The following is a 22,968-nucleotide window of genomic DNA, read 5'->3' on the forward strand; positions in this document are numbered from 1 at the left end:
ATCTTAATATTCAATATTAATATACTGTATTAGTCTATCCCTTTCCCTGTTAACACTTTTATTACATTCAAAACATTTATTGATTTTACTTTCTATTTTACAATAATTACAATATATATTATTATTAATAAATATAACAAAAATTGCAGAAATGTTTTATTGATTTTTATTATTTTCTTAAACATTTTTTTATATTTAATAAATATTGAGATAATTTATAATATTTTTATTTCTAATTTATTACAATTGTTTAGGCAATCGGCGGAACACTACTCAAGACAATCAAATGTGATAATACTGGAGCCAAACGTAAGCATATATTTAGTTATATACAAAGTTAACCATTATTTTTGTTTTAAAAAAATGTTATGTTATAATATGCTATGCAATTGCACTTCAATGCCATTAACACCATTATAGAGAAGTGTTAGGGAACTGAATATGTAAACTAATGGTTAGTACTGTAAATGTAGGATACTATGTGTATATCCTTCTTCAATGTTGGCGTGTTATGTGTGTGTATTGATGTGGTGTAAGTGCCGGCACCGGCACATACATCCAGAGAGGGGAGAGAGAGTCATGCTTTACACCACTTGTTTTTTTGGCACTTTTGCGATATACCCGACGCCATCTGAACTATTTTTTCAGTGCTACCCAACCCCATACACCAACTGATTTTGCAAATATTTGATATATACTCTCTATTATACATTATATTGTATTATATAATCGTTTTGAACAAAAATTTTTTATATTTATAAATCTATGATTAATATGCATAATGTCTGTATAAATGTATACCAACGGTACCAACAACTAACTGTATAGTCTGTAAGGATCACATGAATCATGTTTTTTATAAGAACTTAACAAATAAAATATTGTATGAAATAAAAAAATATTTCTGTTTTCAATGAAAATTCAATTGACAGCCAAATAAATTGCTCTTAAAAATTATATTTAAATATCATATGTTATGATATTGTTATGAAAAAAGATATTATTTTCTTTAGAAAAATTGATTAAATTATTTGCATTATTATAAACAAATATGATTATCATGCAAATCATAAATTAATGCTAAGGGTAAAATTTTTATTTTTTTTATTAATCGTAATGTTAGTAAGTAATGACCAAGGTAGTCAATCAATTGCACCTTGAAGCTTATCATAAATTAATGATAAAATATTACAATTGACGTGACTTTATGATATGAAATAGCACTTAAAAATTTCGAAGTTTACTCCATTGGTTGTTTTCATCATATAAATTATATATAATATTATACCCTTAATATACATATTGATCTAACTTTTATTGAATTTTAAAAAATGAAATCATTATTATGAAACATTTAAACGTTAGAAATATGAAAATTCATAATAATTTATAATACACACACAGATAGACACACACACACACACACACACACACACACACACACACAAATTTAATGTCAATATTTGACATAATAAATTATAAATATAATAATACTGTATAATAATAATTAAAGTTTAACTTCATTATTTATAATAATATTAATAGAATTTATTTTAATTTATTAGTTAATGTAAAAATAATTTTTTATATGTTATGTTTTACTTAAAATTATAATACAGATATTAATATGAAATACAAACTACAGATTATAATAAATTGTGAATATATTAAGTTAATAATTTCAAGTTATATTATATAATTTTATTATTTATTTGATATAAACTGTTTATGAACTTTATAGAAGTTTATAATATTATATAAAATTGTTATTATTATTCTTTAAAAAAATAAAAATTGTTATTTTATGTTATTTCTAATTTATATAATATATAAACGGGTGAATTATGATGTTTTGTTTATAATGACAATACTGTTTAACATATATACTGTAATATATACATACAGTATATATATAGATAAATATCAATAAAATATAAGGAATTTTTTTTTGAGTAAAATGTTAATGTTATTTAGCACGCAATGTATTGTATACTAACTTTAATATTAAACCGTTCTATACTTACTTTTTTTTATTTATTAAACAACTACTGTTATTACTATACTATACAATACAATATTATCACACATTAAAGTAAAAGTTTACATCAAATTGTCGAAAAAATGTTATATTCACTGTGAAAAACCGTTATTTCATAATAGAAAGTTTATATATATACTGTATATATATAGAAACAAATATTAAATATATGAAACATTGTGTGAGAAAAGTGTTATATTGTATTTACAGTAGTTTGTAATAATAATAAAAGAGATACATTTATTTCAATCACGAAAAATGCATAAAATACTGTAATAAATTATGTTATGTTTTATAAACATTACTATATTTTTTGGCTGTATGTCAATTGTCAGATAGGATATCATTTTTGTTTAGTATTAATATATTTAGTTTTCTACTCCTTTACCTATTTTCAAAAATAAAAGTTTGTTTTAGTATCAATGAACTTGCGTTTATAAATATACTTAATTTTATGACATAAATGTATTGCATAGTAATCTACTAATTTTATTTTTTATATTATTGTGTCGATTAAATAGTATGTTTGCAGACAATTATTACATAAATTAATGTCTTAATTCTTTTGTAATAATTATTATTATTATACTTATTATAAGAATAATCATTTGAAATGAAAATATTTTCTAATAATTTTTATTCGTCAACGAGAAAAATCATTAAAATTTGGAAATAATGTATTAATATTAAAATAAAAAATAATGCTATTTTTTATTTTTATATTTAAAATGAATAACAAAGTCTATAATAATTTTGTAATTTTGTTTTTATGACTTTTTTATGCTATTATTGTTATTATTAGCATTTGAATCATCGATTATGTAGTCATTGGATTTTATGAAATAATCAAAAGGCAAACAAATAGCATAGTTTGCATTATAATAGCTATGGGTTATGTATTTTGGTGAAAGAGAGGAAAGGGATGAAATTGATTGAACCGATAATGAATGACATTTCAGTTGACGATATATACGGTACAGTAGTGTCGCCCAATGGGCCAATCAAAGGGGTTATTAGGAGCTTATTTAGTGTCTCACAGTTTCGGCATAACATTATGCCACCAAATATGATATACAAATACCCGCCCAATAAGTTATAACATGTTTTTTTGTTGATTTCATTTAATACTTTCTGTCAACAATAGCATTCACCGCATTTCACATCCCTTTCAATCCATTTGTCTAATTTTTGAAACCCCTTTTGTGGTCAATATGTGTACCCCTTTCCCATATCTCCCTTTCCCCCTTTGCGTTGACCTTTTTTATTGTAAACATAACAACAAAAAACACGACATAACAAATAAAAAAGTTTGAATCTATTCATTGAATATATAAAAAAATGTTTTTCTATTCGTTTTTTGGTTCAATCAATGACTCCTTTCGGAGTCTGTTTCCATATAATGTATTTTTAGTGTAATATTTCTTTCTATACAAACATAATATGTTTGTAAATGTATTTGTGTTTATTTATTGCTATTATTTAGTCATATTTTCATAATATTTTGTTGTTTGATAGCAATATTTATACGATAATCTACTTATTTTTTTTATCTATTAATAAGTATTGGAATATTTTTTGTTTAGCAAATATACAATATTTTATTCAATTATAAATTTTATTATTATAGTTTTCAGCTCAAAAATATAAAAATTATTAATTTTATTTTTTCATAACTAAATATATAAAAAAATATTTATGATAAGTTATTAAATGAAGATTCAAATTGTATATTGATTTTTTCTTACAGTATATAAATTATTTGAATGAAGAGATTAATATTAGACAATATATATATATCATATATAATATGTGATAGTTTTAGTGAATGATTTAAAAGTAAATATAAATAATGAACGCATAAATACATATAAAAAAGTTACGCCAAAGTGATTGTCACATTCAGTGGTTCTCAAACTATGTTTGTTAAGTCATTGATTATTATGATTATGATTATGAATGTGCAATAGATTTATGCATTTTTATATTATTGATGAAGATTTCATGTTTGCAATTGTCAATCGATCATATGTTCAATACATGTGGTTATAGTGGACCAAACAATGGCCAACAAAAGACATTTATAACACAAATCACTTGTCCAATGGCTGTGTCGGTGTTCAATCAGATGATGATATTCAAACACAAGAGGGATTGAGTGGAGAGCTCAGGGAGAGTGAGAATCGGATGAATATGCGTTACAACATATTCTGTATGTACTGAGAGAGAGAGAGAGAGAGAGAGAGAGAGAGAGAGAGAGAGAGAGAGAGAGAGAGAGAGAGAGAGAGAGAGTCGGTTACGTCGTTGAATATGATGTGGCATTTGGGCCGACAATTGTTGTTTGTCTAATGCTTTCACTTAAATCATTGCCAAAAAAAATACTTTTTTATGTCGTCCACTCTCTTACACTATTTGTCACTAATGGCTGCTTTCAAACACTTAATTCATTTATTAGTCGTTACATTATTTCCTGAGTCACTTCTTCCGAGAATTGCTTCTCTATCTCATCACTTAAGCTCATAGACTGTGTTGTATTATATTTGTTTCAAAAGGCGTTAATATAGTACTGTATTTTGTTATGACATACCAAACAAAAACCACTACTACTTCAGGTCCCAAAACTACATATAAATACATACACAACAACACAAAAAAAATCACTTAAGAAACTAATTTGGCGGCAATTTCTTAACTTTTATAAGCTTTCCTTATATTTTATGATATAATACCTGTGTATATACTTGTACTGTATGTGTTACTAACAAAATAAAAACTGCTATTTAACTCAAAATAAATATAACTGTATAACAACACACTGTTTTGTAGTACTGTATGTTAGTATTATGTTGTGTGAGAAAAATACATTGTTTTGTGTAAATGTGAAATTTATTGCTTCATATTTGTCACACCCATTACTATTGAGGATACACTACAGTATACTGTATTATACAACAATCACTTTACTATTGTTGATCGTAGACTATAAGATATATATTTTTCCTCTTTTAGCTAAAGTTTATAAGTCATAAATTATAACATTAAATTTAGCTAAAATGGTTTAATATTTACTATAATCTTATTATTAATTATTAGTTTAATCGTCGCTTAATTATTGATCTATAAAATATTTAAATTGAAAACAAAACTAAATAAGGAAAACATTAAATTAAATGATATAATAAAATCTTTAGCAAAAAATGTTAGAAAAATACGATTTGCCGTTTGATTGTCAGTTAATTGAGATTTTTGTGTTTTACAATACTGTCAATGAATTAGGAATTACTTTAATATCAAACGCTAATCACAAACTGACACCATTTTTGGCCTACATTTTTGCTAAATTATTGATATACAGTATAGTTGTATCTAAAAAATATAAATATTTTATATATGAAAACAAATTAACATTTAAATAATTATTTTTAAAACATTCATTTAATTTATTATAGTGATATGAATTATTTCATGTGAATATTTTATGAATAAATAAATATATATGAAAATAATAAGTTTTGTATACAATTTATAGATTTATATAATAATAATCTTATCATTTAGTATTAAATTAATCCATTTAATGCTTGTTAGTTCACATCTATTGGTTAATGTAATATACACGTTGTGTTTATTGTATTTGTTATAATAAATAAACAGATATAAAAATTGTAATGCATAGTTGATTTTAAAAACAATTTTATTTATAATATTTAGTAATACTGTGCAACATTTTATTACTTAAATATTTTAATTGTAATTATATCACAAGAATCTTAAAATTTTATATATTGTAAATGTATACCTACTGTAAATGCTGCAAACATTGTTGTTTAAAAAATTAATAAAAATTCCGTATTATAAATTTATATAAATTGAAAAAATAAAATTTTTGTAATAAAATTATTGCTAAATAAGATCCAAGAAAGATATTGTCTTTAAATATAATATAAATAGGATTCTGACCATAAATAATGAATATGTAGTTTATGTATTTATAAATACAGTATTTATATTAACAGTAAATCAAAATATCAAGAATATTCTCGTTAAATAAATACTTAAGTACTTAATATATTGATAGTAATATTATATTAGAGTCAATCATTTATTCATAAAACTGATATTTGTTGGGAATATATGCTTATATTATAAAATATCTTTTAGTAAAACTATCTGTCCGTAGGCGTAGTATTTGATTTTGTTTTTCATGTTTAACTATTCAACAAAACAATTCTTTAGTACTAATTATTAGATGTAATTATATTAAAATCAATAAAGTTTATATAAGCAAAACAGAAACTGTTAATAAACTTACTGTTATGATAATATATCATATCATAAACTATTAGATAATTATATTATATTATGAAATTTATACATATAGTCTAAAGATGTCAGTTATAAATATATTTAATAATACAATAAACATGTTTTCAATGCATAATTAAATATTTATATCTTTAAACAAAATTGTTTATAACATTTGAATACATAGAGGCTTTAATGATAATTTTTTATCTTTTATTTACTATTAAATTATTAAGTAATAATATTTCCATCAAAACAAAAAACACTTGATTACAAAACAAAAAAAACAATGCATTATAACTATAATTAAATATATATACATTATATATATATATATATTGAAAAATTAAGTATATTTGTAAAAAATTAGATAATTTTATTGAACAAGACATAAGTTGTATGAATAATACAATTACAATGGATCAACAATATTGTCATTAATTTTGTTTCTACTATTAATGTATTGTTTTGTGTATTATTTGATGCAAAACGAGTTAAATTTCCTGTTGACTCCCTTTGAATCCAACTGTAATCAGTGTCTCATTTAGTGTTGAATTTTTGTGACTAATATTATGAACAACTTATTAATGAAGTTTTAATGCAAAATTGGTTTATCTCAGTGTCCATTCCTAGTATTATAAAATATATATATTATCTAATATAAGTATATATATATATCTATGGTATTTATAGTATGTGAATCACAATCAAAACGGATTTTTTCCGTTCATTACAATTCATTTCCCATTCAAATGGATTTTTGTTTGGAGTTTTGGGAATTTATATATAACATATAAACTCATTGTGTGTTTTTACTATAATATATACTATGTGTATATATAAGGAATGGTAAGAGAAAAAATAAACCATTTATAACAGATATTTTCTCATTGCATCACACATTCATTTATTCATATCAAGCTTTTATAATATATTTTTTCGGATATATATATATATACAAAAACCTCTCAGACCTCATCCATCTCTTTCCCCTTTTTTTGCGTAACGCATAACCGGCCAAATGACTAAAGCCATTGTCTCCCGTTCCTCTATATTGGCCTCATAAGGCTTTCTCTCAATCAATATATTTGCATCCTTGACTCACATGGCACTGATAGGACTGAGCTAAGGGGCAGATGGGGTTTTGGTCATGGCTTAGACAACAACATACACACCGTTAAAACCCCACAAACCATTCGGTCATTATTTGCGATCGTTTGCCGAATAATTGTCTTCACTTTCAGTGTTTGCCAATTGTCTCACAATTTTTTGACTCAAAAAAAAGTTTTATCATTTTTTACTTCTAAATACAACTGATTGTGTCATCGACTGAATTTAATAGCAATCGCTTGTTTGCATAGATGTTACCTAAAAAAATGAGTGATGAGTTTGTTTTTATGCCACCGTTTTCTATGATTGTTTCATTTGTTAGTCAAAAGCACAAAAAAATCGTATAATATATACAATTGACTGATTGTTAGAAAGAAAGAAAGAGAGAGAGAGATGAGTGAGAGATAGTGTGAAAATTATATTTAGCAGCAAATAATAAATGGTAACTAAATATTCAGCATTTCTACAAATCAATTGAATCAACTCATCAAATGTTGTTTTCATGAATACTATTCTCATTAAAATCTAATACGAAAAAAGCATTTGAATGACACAAACACACACATACATACATACATACATACACACATACATACATTATATATACAGTGTATTATACACATAAGTTACATACTGTATTAAATCTATCTGATGCTGGACCACATGCGCTAACAACTGGCTCTTTGACAATGTTTTTTGCCGATATGTTTCTAATGCCAACGTAATCATTATGAACAGCAATGCAATGCACAGACATAGCAAACATTGATCACATACTGTTTGTGTGTGTATTATACAACTCACTGACCCTTTCCTCTGCCAACTGTTGACCCTATAGTCTAACTCTCTCTCTCTCTCTCTCTCTCTCTCTCTCTCTCTCTCTCTCTCTCTCTCTCTCTCTCACWCACTCACTCACTCACTCACTCACTCACTCACTTATGAGACCTTTTTGCAACTGTTGTGCACTAGTATTGAGTATTGCGATCACTATTACTACAACAGACATGAATGCACATAAAAACACTTCTCGATATATACAGTATATGTTATATTGTATTGAAAAAACTGTGAAAATCTACTTTTCATATATAATATATATATTGAGAGTATACCGACTTTTATTGTATGTCCACTTTAGTACCCAATTCTAATAAAAACACAATTTGTCAGATAGTTTGGCTCTATTTTTACACAAAACTTATATTTCATTTGAGGCACAACTCAACTAAATTGTCCGCTAATTACATCACATAATATAGTATTTAGAGGATTGCAACAAAATGTCATTCAAAATAACACTAAAGCTTAGCAATTGATTCACAATACTATTGCACTTCATATTACTCTTTATTTATTTAAGTCCATTGAATCAGTCATCCATTAGAGACATATTTTAAGCTGTTTTGAAACTATACGATATATACACTATATATAAATATATTGAAAATAAAATATAATTCATGTGTTGTTTTTTAGTCCAAATAATAAGTCGTGACTCAGCAAAGAGTCAAAAAATTTATTAACCATTTTTACGGCAAATACAACATATTGTTTGATGAGACAGACTAATGGCTAATGGTTTGATTATTAGCTGTAGTATTGCAATATAAAATCAGGTCTTGTTTTTTAGGTATGACTGGACCTAAAAAGTGTTTGTTATGTATTATAGATAATAATTTGAATCATCTGTCCATTTGTTGTTTGGGATTCACTCTCTATTTCCAACTCTTATTATTTATCGATAAATCTATTTTTTGCCAGATTTTTATGTCTTATTCAATGATCTCTTTTTGCTATCACTACTAATAATAATATAATACTTTTAGCTATTGTTGAGTGCTTTGAAAGCAATAATAATAATAACAAAAAAGTGACAATAAATCTATTATTTTATATATTTTATTATTGGTGCCAAATGTAAAGTTAATATGTATTTCTCTATTATTTTTATTATCATTTGATTTATTTGATTCACACTTTCCAGGAATGAAGAGAAAATATGTTTTCATTATATATTTATTTATTACAAACTAATATATAGTAGTCATATATAGTAGTCATATATAGTAGTCATATTGAAAAGCGAGTTGTTTTCTGGACAATCGCTTTTTGAGAGCCAGACAAACAACATTTATGAGTTATTAAATGACTGGGACTGGGATAGGGCTAACACTTGCTGTCCAGACACTTGAGTTATATGAGTATTACATAACAAACCCACTCAACTGGGCTTTTGGTTACCACCAAAAATAGTAAATCATTTGTTCGCCTCATTACCAATGAGTACATAACATCGTCATCAATGATCATAACTAAAAAATGATATTAACTAACAGAGACATAGTCTTCCGGTAGTCCAACGATATCCCGTCACCCAAAGCAAACACAACAATCTTTTTTTAGGCAACTCATTGACTCATTCACTCTGTCACTCATATCTTTTAACTTTCTTAAGACACATCTCTTCCCACGCACTTTATGTCTGACCCTTCCTTATGGCATAACCGGTACAACTTCTTGTGTAACCGTTACGGACGCCAATGTCTCATAGTATGTCTGTACCCACTCTTACATGTTTTATGTGCATCTGTTCCGATTGTGTCCCATTTGACCATCTCATGCATACCCTCTCACTCATTCTCACATTATGTTTGTGCTCTCTCGCTCGCTCTCTCTCTCTCTCTCTCTCTCTCTCTCTCTCTCACACACACACACACACACACACACACACACACTCACTCACTCACTCACTCACTCACTCGCCTATACACATACTCTTGTTTGACTGGCTATGTTTGCCCCACAATATAATTGACATTAGCCTAAAGTGAAAGTGTTTTTAGACATTCATTTCCTTAAGCATTGCATTGACTATAATCTCAATGCATTTCTTTCTTCGCTAAGCTAGTGTCTGTCCCCTCGTTTTAAGCACTGATTGTGGAAAGGGAGGGCTAATGAGAGAATAGCTGGTAAAAGGTGGTGAATTGGTTGCATAGTTAGTGTATAATTTGTTTGTCTCTCTCACTCTCCCTTTCCCAAACCCAAACCCAATACCAAAAACACAAAACAACATTAATTACAAAACAATTCTTATCTTTTCATTTATTCTTTAGCATTACATTTACTGACACAACATTACAGTATATTATATGATATAAACTGAGACACAAATGTTTAAACAATATATACACTGTTTTGCATTACTACACACTCATACAATATAATACAGTATACTGAGTATATGTAAAATTCATAAATATTTTACATATTTATTACATGAATATTATTATAATTATTATCAAAAAAAAATACAAGCACAAAATTTAACCAATAAAATGTTCAACTTGTTTCATATTTTATAATTAACAACATAAATTTAATTTTTTTAAACTAAATAGTTTTATATGCTTAAGAATAGAGAGAGAGAGAGAGAGAGAGAGAGAGAGAGAGAGAATTTAAAGTGTATGGTGTAGTAAATGTTAAATCATAATATGATTGAGTATGAATGTGCATAAAATTGATTGAAATGACAAAGTAGGTTATACGGAATGATATGGACAAAGATGACTTTCCTGTTTACTAACAAACTATGTATATTATATTATACAAACAGCACTATTACTATACTGTACTACAAATTTTAATATTTAAAAAATGTGAAAAAACATTGACAGCATTTAACTGTATTTGCATTCAATTACAATAAATTTAATTCTTTACTCTCTCTCTCTCTCTCTCTCTCTCTCTCTCTCTCTCTCTCTCTTAATAATAATAATAATATGTTTTTAGTGTTTATATATAAATATATGTATTAATATATCGTTTATTATATATTATTATATTCACAGCTTTTTACTATTACATTCTTCCATATTTTATGTTTTTTTTATTTTCAATCAAATATAACATATTTTATTCACTCTTTTTATGTTTGAATAATTCATGAATTTATGTTTTATATGTGCTTTTCTTAATACAATATTTAACTCTCTCTTTCTTATATTTGTGAATAATCTTACTGCAAATTTTATGTCAATAAAAAAATTTTTTTGTCAATTTAAATTTAAAGTAACCGAATTTAATTTTTAAAACTATGATAAAATTTGATTTTAAAAATTTATGATGAACTAAAGCAAATAGATATATTAGTTTTAAGATTGACAAATTGTCTAAAACTATTTAGTGAAATATTGTCAATTGCTATTAGTTTTGATAAAAAATTTAATTGGCAATTATAATAAATATACTGTTTGTATATGTTTTGTAATAAGGAAAATGAATTAATTCATTGACTTTATTTTACTTAGTATTTGATGATTATTTTAAACATACATTTGTTCCCATTATTTAATATACAATGTCTCTAAGGTCTCAATCACTCAATGCACTTGCATTGCAATCATTTAGTAATTTATGTCTAAACAGGCAATACATCTTTAAGCCTTAGATAATGTGATTCAGAGCTTTGATAAACAGTAAATAAAAAAATCTTTGAGCACAAGGCTATGACATGTACTGAAACAAACAAAATATCGACTCTACCTGTTTGCTAGACAGCCTTCACTATTATAGTAGACATACCTGTAATCAGCTAATGGGGCAAACACTGGGGTATATCAATGTGTTTGTTTGTGCAGACAGACATGGCCTGTGAAGACAAGTATTGATAGAAAAATAGACACAAAAAACGGTTACAACACACGGGTTCACCAGTTTTTTAGACCTTTAAGGCATCACTTCATCAGTGAATTGTGTGATTCATTTGCCATTTCACCTAATTTTATGACTTATAAATAGACAAATATTTTTTTAAATGATAATATATTAATTTCATTATGACAAACAAATTATTTAGTTCATCAAGTTTAAACATTTATTTTATATGAAAATAATTAAGAATATTTTATATAATTAATATTCATATAAATTACTATTTTAATTGTTATATACTTTATTAACTTTATTGTAATTTATTATAAAATTTTTATTTTGCATAATATTTACTTAATAAGCTTATAGCTTACAAAAGTTAATAGTTATAATTTTTTCTTAATTTTTCTTTTAAAAATCAATAAATGTTTTTAATATATTATAGTTACTGTCACTCTGTTGTATATTGATTGTTTTATTATTATATTTTTATATTTAAAAAAAAATAAATTTAACATAATAGTAAAACTTAATACAGTATAAAAAATCAAATTATTATTTTATTTATGAACTAATTTTCAATTTAAGGATAAAAATAGTACAAATGTTTATATATATATATAAAAGTTGTTTTTGACTTATAAAATAAAAGAGATGAACTAATTTTTTGGGTTGAATTGAATACACATATATTATATGATAGTCTGGTCTAACAAATAGTTAGACTGAGTATATTATGTAATGAGTGTGTTTTTGTAGGCCTTTCCCTAGTTGTCAGGTCTGGATGCCCGTAGACTTCCTTTACCTTTACTTTGTTTACTACATTTTTTTGGCTATTTATTCATTGGTCGGCTAATGATGTGATGAACTGAATTGAAGGGTCAATGCCTTCAATGCCTGAAAACAGACAACACAAACACCAACTAACACAACACAACACAACCAAACAATTTTTAGATGTTTATGAATGTGTTGTTTTGCGAAAAGCATTGCGAAAGCGGTTACACAACAGTTATGTTACTTTTTAACTACAGGTCAGGTCATAGACAGGTCTGGCAATAGGAGAGTAAGAGAAAACATTATAATAATAATCATATAATCCGTCTGAGAGTTGGAATGGCATTCAATTTTCCAGTTTTTTTCTTAACTAAAAAAATAGATAAAAAACAAACCCCTGAACCCATCGCCCAAATGTACAGATCTACCTGTCCTCTTAACTCATCTCATGTTTTATTTTACTTAGTTTTCAAGTAAACAACCATTTCGTTTAATCATTTACTAATGTATGCAATGCTTTGATGTTATGCCAGTCTTATATAATACTGAATTATATACTGTATTTTCGTTTAAAAAATACTTTAATTTATTATGAAAACAATTTTCAGAAAAATAAGATAAACATCGTTTGAAAAAATTAAACATTTATTCATATACAGCTTAAAGCAGTATAAACTGTATAATACCTATTAATATTGCAGTATAATAAAAGCTGCTTATTTATAAAATTAATTTCAACCCTAATTATAACATAATATACTTTTATTACATCCTATTAAATTTATTTAATATATTTTGATTTTTTATAACAATTTATTACATTCCGGTTAGCATGAGTTGATGTTTTTATTAAAAACAACATAAAAAGTGTTAAAATAGTATTTATAATAGTCTTTATATCTTAATCTATTGACTTAAATGCTATTAATAACATATTATGTTTATGTTGAAAGTTGAAAGAGAAAAATATATTGAGGTTTATAATGTTTATTATGAACAGTATATTTTATGATTATTTAGTTTTTATTTATTAAGTGTTAGAAAGTGTGAAAATCGCTTAAATAAAACACAAATTATTTAATATATATATTTATTTATTGGATTTCTGAAAAGATTTATAAGCTTTTTTAAAGAGTTTGGTTTTTATGTTAAACTATAATTAAATAGTATTTTATTAGTCTTTTGAAAAATATCCTAAAAAATTACTTTTATTGGTTGTGATTATAACATAAATTACTAAAAAAACAGTTTAGCGATTATAGTTTAGGACTATATCTCATTCACTAAAATCTATGTTTTTACTTTTGATTTCATTTTAAAAATAATACAAGTAGTAAATAAAAGATGTATAATATGTAGTATATAAATATGTATATATAAGTAAATTAATGTAGTCATTGATTACTGTGCGTTCATTACTGCAACACCTTTATAGCACTGGTAGGCAGTAATGATTGTCATATGGTATGATCGTCAGCCATATTCTAGTGCTATAAACTGGAAACCCCTTCTCCTCCTCTCTCTGTTAATGACTTACTGTAAGCTCAGTCACGCATTCATCCCTTTAGCTCCACATCAGTCCAACACTCGCTGAGAGCCCCAGTAGTCGACTAACCGATTGGCGACTCAATGACTGGGCGGAGGCCAACACTCATCACTGGACCGACCAGTGCTTTACTCTATTTACTCCATCCCTTTCCTACCCTTTATTGTCGTATTATAAATATATTCAACTGCTTGTTATTTGTATTTAATTTTATGATTATCTCATTTAAATTGACTTTTCTATTACATAAAATAATATGCTATCATTAAATGCGTGAGACTTACATAAAGTTATCGATAAAACAAATATATAATATTTAATAACTAATTTTTTTTAAATATAAATAATAAATTGTTTTTATTTTGTGCTAATATAATATTAATATCCGCTAAATGTGTAATTTAATTGAATTGTATATTAACTGAAGCATAACTTTATTATTTAACTTATTTTTAAAAATATTAGAAAATATTGTTCTTTATAACAAAAAAGTCATTTTATTGTTTGTGATCTTAATTTTACATAAAATTTATTCAATAGTAAACTGTGCAATAATAAATTTAGTTTAAACAGTATTTATAAAAATATATATTATTATAGTCTAAATTTGACTAAAATGTACATAAATTTGTTTTGAATAGTACTTAATTTAACAAACGATATGTTGACTTAAAGCTGGTAAATAATATTTTTTACTTAAATTTAGTAAATATAAATTATGTGTTTAGTATATACTATATATATATTATTTTGTTACTTCAAATAACTGGGAAGAGAGTAAAGTTGTATTTTATTTGTTGTTTAGCTATTTATAAACTTTTTTCACAGACAACACATACTATGACCAGTAAATAGACAGCAAAAAAATACATAAGAGATAAACACATTCTTGAAGTCAAGTGAAGGACCAAAAAATAGGGAAAAGAGGAAAAAACTTTATTATCAGACATATTATAGTTTATTCTTAATGTCTAAGCAGTTATATAACTGTGTGATCCAACAGTCCCCATAAGTGCTAGTCCTAGTCCTGCCTTATTTTTTGAGCCCTTATGCATTGGTGGTCACAAGCAATAGTAGCCAACCTTTTCTTTTAACTTTTTTAGTATTTCTTCTGTTGGCACTCAATGTGTCTGTCCTTTTGGTGTTCAGTCATAGTCTGTGCACATCAGTGGATGGCAACAACATGTTGAGAGACAGACAGTTAGATAGAGAGAGTCAATGGCTATTTCACTATAGTATATAAGATCGTCTAAAAGTTTTTTAAAAAGTTTTCTCAATTGATAAAAGTTTTGGAAATATTTTAAAGATTTACGCGAATACGATATTTTTATAAGTGATTTAATGTTTTAAATTAATAATGAAGATTTTAAATTAAAATTAAGTTATTATTTTGTTTATATTTGATACTAACAGACAACTGAATATTATATAAAAAGTTATATTTTTATTGATTAATGTCTTGCACTTCGCGGAAATGAAAAACTTATAGTCAACTCATTCTTAATTTTTTTCTTATTTAACTACTTGTGAAAACCACTTCCTAAGTGTGCCATTGAAAAGGACAGACAATAGATATATATATATATAAGGGTTGAATGACAAAGGAGTGTACAGTTGTTCACTCAAATCGATCCCACTTTTTATGCAACAATCACTTTCTCCTTCACATAAAAAGCCCTTTTTATATAAAAGGGTGACTGAAAAGGGAAAGTGTGATCCAATCGATTATAAGGTACAACACATACACAAAGACACCACTGTTTAAGATATTGTAAATGGTATGCATTTTTTATTAAATTTTATTTTATACTTATTCACTCACCTGTACTGTTACGACATGTTTTTATATTACTGTAGATATATATTTTTATACAATGACTTATATTAAAATATTGAGCCGTTATATATTTTTAGAATTTTTCACTGTTTTTTTCATTCAATTTACACACCTTTGTATATATGTGTATCATTTTTTTACATTATGTTTTATTGAATATTAAATACATTTTTAATATCTAATTTTACTACAATTCATATTTATTATAAAAAAATTAGCTTCAGTTTTCAATCATTTTTTATGATTGCTCTTTATATATAAATTTATATATATATATATTGGTTAAGCGTTTTATCATTAATATTATTATTTTCTGTCAGTTTTTACCGCAACTACTGTTATGTTTTGAATTTCTTGTAGCAGATGTGTTGATGTTTTTTAAATAAAAATAATTTTATTAATACAAATATAAATAGAGTTAAGGTTATTATTATTAATATTATTTTTAATGATAGATAAGCGTATTTAAGTTTTGTACTTTTTTAAATTTCTGTTTAATTGATTAAAGATAATGATAATGATATAAATATACATTTATAAACAATATATTTTTTTATCTTATTCTAGAAGTGAGTGAGTAAATGAATGAATGAATGAATGGAAATGTGAGTGAATCAGTGATAGAGAGAGAGAGAGAGAGAGAGAGAGAGAGAGAGAGAGAGAGAGAGAGAGAGAGAGAGAGAGAGAGAGGTTTTTAAATTTTAATCAAATACTTAGAAAGAGAATTAAATTGAGAGATCTTCTCAATCCTTATATTTCTATTACCATAAGGTATGTGCCATTTGGGTAATCCTTTATTTATTTCTTTTAGTAACAGAAATAAAAGTATCCAAAGTTTTTTTGAAAAGAAATGTAAGAAAGAAATAAAAAATAAATGAAGAGATTTACTGAAGAGATTTGATGTGATCTAAAGATTGTTAGCAAAAATATTTATAATGTATTGACAAAAACATTAGAGTTTAAAAAATTAGGTTAAAGTGTGTGACAAATGAAATGTTTTTAAAAGTAAATGAAAATAAAGAAAATAAAATTAATAAAAAGAAAACCTATAATTTTTAAATTATATATCTATAACATTAGTATATATATTAAAAGAGAGATACATATAAAATTAAGTCACTATTATTATATCCATTTCATTGATCAATATTATGTTATATATTTTTTATTTTATTTTAAAAAACACTTGATAATTTTGAATAAATGACTAACAGTGCCATTCAATGCATGCAATGCCATAGTTATACTGTACTGAATATATATATATATATATATATATATATAGTATATGTACACCACGTTACCAGACACTGGTTCTCTCTAATTCTCCAGTGTTTTATCTGTTATGCATATATATACTGTATATCAATATATATAATATTTTTTATATACAGTATAACTATACATATATTCTGGTATATATATATATATATATATAAAACAGTGGTAGAGCACAGGCACAGTCAGATATCTCGTGGCATTTTTTATGTCTGCAATGCGCTCACTCCATACCAAAAACTATTGATCTGACAGTATGTTCACCAGTGAATGGTGTTTCCAATGGTTGGTAAGGTTTGGTCTCATCTCATCTCAACTTAACTCAAATATTGTGCAAAATGTTTGAGTTGTTGTCGAACAGTACTACTGTCTCATAGTTTCGTTCAGACATTCAATAAACAGTTATATTATACCACACTTTCAACTCTTGGGAAGACATCTTATTCCAAGCATTACTTATATGTCTTTTTATACATCTATTATCACTTTGACAAACATTGCTAACCATTATATTATCCACAAAAAAACAATGATATCACTCTATAACTAAGTGTCCATTTAATAAACTATTAGTTAATTTATATATTTATATCATATATTGTATTTTGTAAAACAAAGTCAATTTAGTTGTTGCATAATATTATATATATATATATTTGTTATTAATGAAAAACTATCAAAACAATCAATTGCTTCTATTAACTAGTTATCAAAAGTAAAAAATTATTAGTGATTATAATGATGTGTTAGCTGACTGTCCAATTAATCCAAAGACTTGATGTCACTCCAAGTGTTGACTCGCTTTATGAACAGTAAGTTTTATCAATATATTTGTTGTGTTGAAGAGATGATTCAATTTTTTATGGTTATGTATAACAAAACACACGTTTCTCTCATTCTTACTCTCTTATGTTTGTCTGTATGTCTATTAAAAAGAAGTTTATATTTTTTGTTATAATAATAATAATAACAGTGAATAATCTGTGCTCTGCGCCCATGTCTTGAAATAGTTTTGTTAAATATCGATGCAATTGTTAGTATATATATATATATATATATATATATATATATATATATATATATATATATATATATACTGATAATATATATATATATTTAATCTAAAGTATAGTTCCGATGATTAATTGTAGTCCAAAAGCCACAATTATATAGACTTAGCTATCAATAGTCCGTCACTCTCTTGTATGAACACTACCGTATGGCATATCAATATTGTATATACTATATACATGAGCGCCAATATATATTCTGTAGATGTGATGGCAGTGTGTGTGTGTGTGATGGAGGGCAGTGTGTCATTGCCATCGAAAAAAATACGACAATTGAATAGTAGGTCTCTCCCGATCTCAAGTCGCCGTCATTTTTGTTCCTCAATTGATCATCAATTGTACATTTTGTGAATTGTCAACTGACACACAATTGATTATTAGTGAGAGTGAGAGTGAGAGAGACTTTTTTTTTGGACAGGACTTAGACTCCCGGTACGACTTGCAGCTGCCATTTGCATTCATTCATAACTTCTTAGTTAGCTTTTTGTTATACCTTTTTTCTAAAAAACTAAACACAATTCACTCAATATGTACTTCTCCTCCAAAAAGATGCTATAATTTTCTCTCTTTAGTCTCTGCTCTTTCACTACTGACTCACATTTTGCTAACATTAAAGTTAGTTTCTCTTTCTGTACAATCCCTCTCTCTTTTCCTCCCATACCCTCCAAACCCATATATCTATATATCTGTAGACATATATACTTATTTTTGATGTAAAAATCGAATATTTTTTTTAAAATAAAAAGTTATTTATTATACCGTATATTCAATTGTTGTTTAGCGCTGAAAGGTTAGGATCATATTGAGCTAACTTTGCCACTGTATGTCTGACTGATCCATAGATTTCCTTTTAATTTTGTTATTATTACAATTTTATTATAACTCAATATTTTTAAAAACAATTTTCAAATATAAAATATCATTAGTAATATAAAGTAAATATATATATACTGTACACTATACACAAAATAAATTGCAAATATACAATTGTATATGTAATTAAAGGTTTTTAATTTTTATTATATACTGTATATATACAGTATAATGTATGGTACTTAAATATCAATAATTTTATATTATATAAATATAATATATTAAATTGAAATTTAATTCTTATATTTCTTAGTAATAATTTTGTATACTAAATTAGTATTAGTATTACTAATACTAATTATTTTATTTCAAATAAATGAGTCGGTATATAGTATATACATTTTTATTTTTAAACTTTGTTATTATTTATTTTATTTGTGGTTTAATGAGTTCTTTGCTAATGTTAAATTAGGCAATTATTAGGTTAATAATGTTAATAACAATTACGATAATTAAATGTTTAAATTTGTTACAAATACAAAGTGATATCCTTGTGATCACTGTTTGAATGGTTTTTGTTAACCAATAATTTTTTTTTGCTTATAGTTTGTACTTAAGATATGCAATGATATGTAAATATTTGCAACCATAGCCAGTGTTCTACTTATTTAAATCAAATATTAGGATAAATATATTATATTAAACTATAACTAAAACTATACATTATATAAGATAAAATTACATTTGATAAATAATCTCTCCTTATGTTTGTATATATATATGACCATAAAATTATATATCTTTTATCATGAGTTTCTCTCTTTCTTTAAGAGATAATATTTTACAAGTAGTCCATTGAGTCTATTGACAACAAAAACAGATTAATTTATTTGTCAAGAAAATAGAAATAACTATATTTTGTATTGTATTTTATATAAAATGAAGCTTAAAATTTAATTTATTAAACTTTTTTGGTATTTATGATAATTTAGTTATAATATAATAATTAATAATAGTTATTAATAATATTTTGTAGATCACGATAATGTGTAATTAGTAGTTATATCATTACTATATAATTTTACTATAAAAGTTTATAGTATTATCTGCATTAATCAAAGTTATGTCCAAATTTTGTTTTATCAAAATGTTTATAAATATATATAATATAATATATATATTTGTAAAGATTTTTTTAGATATTTTGTGTAAACATAACACAACATTGACTCTGAAAATGTATTAAATGGTTTCTCTGTCTGTCGACAAAAAACAACGATAACCGATACAAACCTGAATTTAAACAACACATATAAAATACATGTGCAAATAAATTATGACTATTATATATATTTATCATGAATTTTATTAGCATTTGGTATTTTGATAAGATAATGAATTTTTGACAATTGGCATTATATGCAGTATTTATATAATATTTGCAGTTAATATATAACTGTTACCTCTAAATTGGACCTCTCATTAATTTATATATCATTTCTCTATAATAGGCTATCATATAATTTACAAGTATTATAGTAAGTTGTTATTGTTGTGATGTGTGTTTTGCTGTTATAATTGAAATAATTTGATTGTATTTATAATATCGTATATAACTTTGACATTATTCAGTTTAAATATTACATTATCACTTAATATAAGGCTTGAATTGGACTTTAGCTCATCAGCAAATAAAATGACATTCAGTTAAATAATGTAATAACCATTTTAACAAATCAGACATATTTTACTGCTTTTAAACCAACAATTATTTAATAAGACTCTTTGCTTAGTTTCAACCCTCAAATGTCAGATATTTTTATTTTCTTTCAGTCAGTTTCTAAACACAACTCTTGAAATTGATTTTTATCTTTATATATATATATGTTGTCTCCTAAAATAGTTAAAATTAAAAAGAAAATTTCAAAATATAATAACAAATTTGTCAAATAATATCTACTAATAAGTGAAATCTAATGTTTTTAGTTATAACAAAATAAATCTTAAACATTTAAAAAAATTATTATACTGAACGTACAATTTTTAATTTATTAGTCACGAAAAAAAGAAAAAAAGTTATAAAGTTCTGTATAACACTTATATATTATATATAAATTACAGAATATAAAAGTCATTATTTAATTCATTTAGATTTAACCTTTCATTTACATAAACCATTAAATGACTATCAGAGCTAAAACAGTACTGAAAATAGCATCTATGACTTAAGCCGCCACACAAGCAATGTTAGAGAGCACTGGTATGTGCTTGAGTTTAAAGGAGGAAAGTTAGGCATCACTGCCTTATTATTTATATATGAGATGTAAGGGGTTTTTAACTCTTGTAAAAATGTTTTCCTTTCAATGGGTTAATGTTATCCGTTGTGCACTACTTTACAGGATTTGGTGCTAAAGGCTATGAGTTTTTAATTGAATGAAAATTCAATGCTTTAACTACTAGTGTTTTGGGGCTAAATATGTATTAGTTTTTTATGTAATAAGAGTTTGAAAGGAATCTAACTTTTTTAGTACTTTCCTCTTTAATTTGATGTTTTATGATTTTGATACATATTTTATATTATAATAATTTTATGGTATTTTCAATGATTATTGATATATTAATATTATTTGAATAAAATTTTTTTTTGATGAGTTAAGTGTATATAATATTAATAAGAAATAGACATTAAATGTGTGTTTTACTGAATCTCTGGGCATTTATTATCAATTGGTCGGAGAGGGAGAGCAATGGCTAAGTGTATGTAGTGGTGCGACACTAATTCACTGTTTGCTGTCCCCCAATAGTAATGCCGTTTCCCTCCAAACAACAATTTCCCAACATTTGCACAAATATTACATATTATGAATGTATGCTTAGTATAGTTGCCTTATCAGAGCACTGGCCTAATGGTTGCCTTCAGTATTAGTAACTCAAAGAATGTCCAAAGGTTTCTGAGAGAGTAAAAAAACACTTGAATATCATTGCCATCAAAATACCGGGGAACTAGTGATAAGGCAATTGGGAACTGTTGTGTACAGTATATGTGTTATATATGTACTGTCTATATGTGTTTGGAGTAAAATGATTATAATATTTTACGAAAAAAATGCAGATCAGAGTCAAAATTGTAAAATGAAAGAACACTGAAACTATCAGATGGTGGCAAATGTCTCTCTCCTCGCCGTTTGAAAGAGAAAGTGGTATACAAATGGTTTCCCTTTTGCTTTGAAAAAAGAAAAGGACTCAAAAAAAGAGAGTCAAAGGAAATACTTTTTTACTGTGAGAGAGAGGGGAGACTGTGATAGGGGTGGTTACCGATAGGTTTAGGGCCAGACATTGCATACAACTCGGTCTTCCAGACCTTGATCTTCATTGAAAGGGAAATCTTTTGCACATACATTCACTCATATAACAAACATATAACCATTTTTTGGGTGACATAACAATAGGTAAAGTCGAGACATGGATGACGTCGATATGTGTGCCAGACTTTCAACTATTTTAGTAGTGTTGTGTTGTTTCTGTTTTTTGTGCGATTGACCTGATT

At 25.5% G+C, this 22,968-nt stretch overlaps 1 protein-coding gene across 4 annotated transcripts in view; it reads left to right on the forward strand.

Annotated features, from left to right (window-relative positions):
* The window catches only part of LOC128952134 (protein krueppel-like), a 44,730-nt gene that overhangs the window by 18,738 nt on the left and 3,024 nt on the right, over nucleotides 1-22,968 (forward strand). For 3 of the 4 annotated variants that reach the window (XM_054297472.1, XM_054297476.1, XM_054297473.1), the window contains exon 2: nucleotides 255-309. The gene's annotated coding sequence lies outside the window, so the exon portion shown is untranslated. Of the gene's footprint in view, nucleotides 1-254; nucleotides 310-18,282; nucleotides 18,351-22,968 lie in introns of those variants that run through there. The other variant, XM_054297475.1, reaches the window with a different exon arrangement.

This window comes from Oppia nitens, unplaced genomic scaffold, assembly GCF_028296485.1.
Source record: "Oppia nitens isolate AA-2021 unplaced genomic scaffold, nextdenovo-longstitch-racon4-pilon3 scaffold1_pilon_pilon_pilon, whole genome shotgun sequence".
Classification (NCBI taxonomy): Eukaryota; Metazoa; Arthropoda; class Arachnida; order Sarcoptiformes; family Oppiidae; genus Oppia; species Oppia nitens.